Genomic DNA, 6000 nt, shown 5'->3' on the forward strand with positions numbered 1-6000 from the left:
GAAATGTTCAAATTGACAATAGGTATTTTGATTATATATGATATAATCAGTTTGATGTATGAGATACATCTAGTGGAGGATTGATGTAAATGAGATTTACATTAAGTACCATGGAATAGAAAAAGAACTATAGTTTATATGTTTCATGAGATGAAATATTCAAACTATAGGTTATAAATATAGTATGATAAGTTGGTTATCATTTATGTTTATAATAATATTAATTATTAGAAAATGAATACTTTTTCTTTTAAATAACCAAAGTAATGGATGGTTATTGGATCATGGTAACCGTGAGTTTAAAAGCAAAGTGGTTTCCTATTTTGAAAAGAAGTTTTTTTTACAAAAGATTGAAATTTTTTTTGAGTTTTCTCTCGTGCAAAAATAAACTCACGTAGGTCGTCAAATAAATTCGGATTTACTAAATGATGGCTGAGCAAGCTAAACGATCGTGCAGGTGCGAGCTAACGATGTGCAAGTATTTACTAAAACGATCGCATAGTTTTGCTAGACGATGCTGGCTCAAGGTAAACGATCGTGTTGTGTCTGTAGGCGACAGTTCGAGCTAAATGATAGACTAAACGATTGCATAGCTTTGCTAGACTATCGCAAGCTTTATCTAAACGATTGGGCATCGACCTATACGATAGATCTCCACCATCTCCCACTTGTCCAGTCGTATACGCGATTGTTGTTTCCTTCGTTCGTTTGCCTCATACCAAGTCCGAACAGAGCCCACCCTCTAGATTCTCACACCGAAAATACCAAGGTAGCCTTGTTGGTGGTGTCAGATTCAACTCGACACCGTCTAGCTTTTCTGGAGGCCGTTCGTGTTGCGGAAGAGTTCGTGACCGAGGTGATTGTTGAGGACAAGCGCGAAGTGTTCGTGTTATGTTGTTGTCGTGTAGCTCGTGTGCTCGCGGTTGCTGTTGTTCGATCAGAGTCGCGCAACGGAGCGTGGAGTCGCATTCTCATATGTGCAGAGAGTTTGGTCTCTGTTCATTTAAGTGTATTCATGCTATAATTTCTCTATATGATTTGCATAATCGTTAATATTTGAAGTCAACTGTAAATATTTGTTCATTCATGATTGTAATTTGGAATAGCCATGTTCCGCTGCTCATGAAAATCTCGTTTCCGATTTCCTTCAATAAGTGTTATTTAATTCTGGCATTTACTCATATCCAATAAATAAAGCTCCTTGGCTATCTTATGTGAATTTAAGCATGTATATGTGATATACAAGTGGATCATGCTTTAAGTGATGACCTAAATAGGTCTGTAGTATAAGGATTAAGGTGAGATACCTGATCCTGGTGACACTACGGATACGGCCCACTTTGTAGAAGTTTGCAAGTGTTGTAAACTACTATAGATGGTAGACTATGACCATTCATGTGGAGACGTGGAGCGGGGGTGTCCTATACAAAGAGTTTGTATAAGACCTGGACCACAAGATGACTAGACTCTGTATATAACATCGTTGATACTAGAGACTTACATTTCAACTAAACGACCATAGGTGACACGACCTCAATCCTGAGTGTTTTGGGAACTGCTGCCTTTGAGGGCGGTCCTTTGATTAGTATGGGTGAGAGTGGCCAGATTGCTAACTCAACATGCCTACCTTTTTAGGGACTTGTCTGATCTGAGAGCTGGAAACTCAATCCACAAGAAAGAATTCACTTCTTTCCTGAAGTAAGGATAAGTAGAGAGATTGGTCCCTTAAGGGCTGATTCTAGGGCTTGAATATAGTGGCCACATATTCTCTTTGGAAGAGAAGACTTAGTCGTAGTAAGACTATGACTTATGTTCATTAAAGGGATCATTGGTACTTAAGGAGATAGATGTAACTACAGGGGCATAACGGTTATTAACGCAGCTGTACTTACTAGCGATCTGTGAAGGGTTGTCGCACTGCTCATTGGTTAAGATGGACACATAATATATTTGTGGTAAGGAGAGTTCAGCTATCGATCTTTAATAGAGTGCCTGGAAGTTAACGGATGGTGGATCACGTGACTAAAGAGTTTAGTCAGTTATTCACGTACCGTTGGAGCTTCGGAGCTACAGGTCCATGAGGTCCCCCTGGTAACTTGGATTCTGTTGAGGATCAGTCCTTGGTGTTGATTTGAAATGTTCAAATTGACAATAGGTATTTTGATTATATATGATGTAATCGATTTGATGTATGAGATACATCTAGTGGAGGACTGATGTAAATGAGATTTACATTAAGTACTATGGAATAGAAAAAGAACTATGGTTTATATGTTTCATGAGATGAAATATTCAAACTATAGGTTATAAATATAGTATGATAAGTTGGTTATCATTTATGTTTATAATAATATTAATTATTAGATAATTAATACTTTTTCTTTTAAATAACCAAAGTAGTGGGTGGTTATTGGATCATGGTAACTATGAGTTTAAAAGGAAAGTGGTTTCCTATTTGAAAAGAATTTTTTTTTTTTTTTTTTTTTTTTTTTTTTTTTTTTTTTATAAAAAGATTTGAAAAAGTTTTTGAGTTTTCTCTCGCGCAAAAAGAAACTCACGTTGGTCGTCAAGTAAATTCAGATTTACTAAACGACGGCTAAGCAAGCTAAACGATCGTGCAGGTGCGAGCTAACGATCGTGCAGTATTTACTAAACGATCGCATAGTTTTGTTAGACGATCGTTGGCCCAAGGTAAACGATCGTGTAATGTTTGTAGGCTATAGATCGAGCTAAACGATAGACTAAACGATCGTATAGTTTTTGCTAAACGATCGCATAGCTTTATCTAAACGATTGGGCATCAACCTATACGATAGGTCTCCGCCATCTCCCACTTGCCTAGTCGTGTATGCGATCGTTGTTTCCTTCCTTCGTCTGCCTCATACCAAGTCCGAACAAAGTCCACCCTCTGGATTCTCACACCGAGAATATCAAGGTAGCCTTGTTGGTGGTGTCAGACACAACTCGACACTGTCAAGGTTTTCTGGAGGTCGTTTGTGTTGTGGAAGAGTTCGTGACCGAGGAGATTGTTTAGGACGAGCGTGAAGTGTTCGTGCGGTGTTCGTGCTATGTTGTGGTAGTGTAGTTCAAGCGCTCGTGGTTGTTGGTTTTCGACCAGAGTCGCGCAACGGAGCGTGTAGATGCATTCTCATATGTGCGTAGAGTTTGGTCTCTATTCATTTGAATGTATTCATGCTGTAATTTCTCTGTATGATTTTCATAACCGTTTATGTTTGAAGTCGACTGTAAATATTTGTTCATTCATGATTGTAATTTGGAATAGTCTTGTTCCGTTGTTCATGGAAATCTCGTTTCTAATTTTCTTCAATTGGTCATGGTTCTCACATACCTCCTGCTAATGGAAATCTCCCATTTACTCAATCGTCTACTCGATCACATACCTCCTGCCTTCCTTAAGCCAAGATCATACAGAGCCCACAACTCCTGGATTCTCACATCGAGAATACCAAGATAACCATTGTGGTGGTGTTCTAACAGAAGGAAATCGAATATGAGATTTCCATGAGCAGCGGAAGAAAGATTATTTCAAATTACAGTCATGAATGAACAATTCAAATTACAGTCGACTTCAAACAAGTGGTTATACGAATCATATAGAAATTACAGCATGAAAAACTTCAAATGCTCAATGGGAAAACTGTACGAACATTTTCAGATGCATCTCCATACTCCGTTGTGCAAGAACGCTCGAACAACAGCAACCTCGAACGCTCGATCTACACAACCGCAACACCGCAACGAACACTTCGCGCTTGTCCTCAACGATCGCCTCGGTCACGAACTCCTCAGCGACACGAACGGCCTCCAGAAAACCTCGACAATGTCGAGTTGAGTTTGACACTACCAACATAGATACCTTGGTATTCTCGGTTTGAGAATCTAGAGGGTGGGCTCTATTCGAACTTGGTATGAGGCAGACGAAGAAGGAAACACTGATCGCGTACACGACTGGGCAATTGAGAGATGGTGGAAACCTATCGTATAGGTCGATGCCCAATCGTTTAGATAAAGCTAAGCGATTGTCTAGCAAAAGCTATGCGATCGTTTAGCTCATTGTTTAGCTCGGTCTGTCGCCTACAGACACTACACGATCGTTTACTTAGGGTAAATGATTGTTTAGTAAATACTGCACGATCGTTTAGCTCGCCCAACCATCGTTTAATAAATCCATATTTACTTGACGACTACCGTGAGTTTCTTTGCATCGAAAGAGAAAACTCAAAAAACTTTTTAGCATTTGTAAAACCTTTTTTTCAAAATAGGAAAACCACTTTCCTTTTAAACTCACGGTTACCATGAATTCATTAACCACCCACTCAATTGGTTATTAAAGAAAAAGAATTAACTATCCAATAATTAATATTATTATAAATATAAATGATAACCAACTTATCATACTATATTTATAACCTATAGTGTTAATATTTCATCTCATGAAACATGTAAACCATAGTTCTCTTTCTACTCCATGGTACTTAGTAAATCTCATTTACATCAATCCTCCACTAGATGTATCTCATACATCATACCGATTATACCACATATAATAAAAATACTTCTTGTCAATTTGAACATTTCAAATCAACACCAAGAACTTATCCTCAACTGAATCCATTGAGCTACTAAGGGGACCTCATGGACCTGTAGTTCGAAGCTCCAACGGTACGTGAATAACTGACTAAACTCTTTAGTCACGGGATCCACTATCCGTTAACTGTCAGGCACTCCACTAAAGATCGACAGTTGAACTCTCTTTACCACAGATATATTATGTGTCCATCTTAACCAATAAGCAGTGCGACAACCCTTCACAGATCGCTCGTAAGTACAGTTGCATCGATAACCATTATGCCCTTATAGTTACATATGTCTCCTTAAGTACCACTGATCTCTTTAATGAACATAAGTCATAGTCTTACTATGACTAAGTCTTCTCTTCCAAAGAGAAGATGTGACCACTATGTTCAAGCCCCAAAATCAGCCCTTAAGGGAGCAATCTCTCTACTTATCCCTGCTTCAGGAAAGGAGTGAATTCCTTCTTATAGATTGAGTTCCTAGCTCCCAGATCAGACAAGTTCCCAAAAAAGTAAGCATGTTGAGTTGGCAATATGGCCACTCTCACCCATACTAATCAAAGGATCGCCCTCAAAGGCAGCAGTTCCCAAAACACTCAGAATTAAGGTCGTGTCACCTATGGTCGTTTAGGTGAGATATAAGTCTCTAGTATCAACGGCGTTATATACAGAGTCTAGTCATCTCGTGGTCCAGGTCTTATACAAACTCTTTGTATAGGACACCCCCGCTCCACGTCTCCACATGAATGGTCAGGGTCTACCATCTGTAGTAGTTTACAACACTTGCAACTTCTACAAAGCGAACCGTATCCGTATTGTCACCAGGATCAGGTATCTCACTTTAATCCTTATACTACAGACCTATTTAGGTTATCACTTAAGGCATGATCTACTTGTATATCACATATACATGCTTAAGTTCACATAAGATAACCAAGGAGCTTTGTTTATTGGATATGAGTAAATGCCAGAATTAAATAACACTTATTTTATTCATTGAAAAATGTGTATCTTTACAAAATAATGTGACTCCGGGAGAATTAGGATACCAATCCCAATATTAACTTAGTTCATGAATCGAGTTGGACTTGATTGGGTTCGAGGAGCACTCGGACATTTGTGGCTGTTCATATGCTATTCGTTGTGTTCGAGTGTTGCTGTGGCCACATTGGAGACCGATCAAGGGGTACGTGAAGAATAGTTCTTCAAAGGTATGCATACTCTATCCCTTGAATCTCTGATAGCATGTTGTAATTTCTGTATATGCATAATCTGTTAGTTTTCGGTTAGACTATAATTGGTTGTGTTCAATTTGAATGGAATTTGGAATGATCCACTTTCACTTCCGCTACTCATGGAGATCCCCGTTTGTGATTTCCTCAATGATGACCCTTAAAAAATTTCT

This window comes from Benincasa hispida, chromosome 4 (assembly GCF_009727055.1).
Source record: "Benincasa hispida cultivar B227 chromosome 4, ASM972705v1, whole genome shotgun sequence".
Classification (NCBI taxonomy): Eukaryota; Viridiplantae; Streptophyta; class Magnoliopsida; order Cucurbitales; family Cucurbitaceae; genus Benincasa; species Benincasa hispida.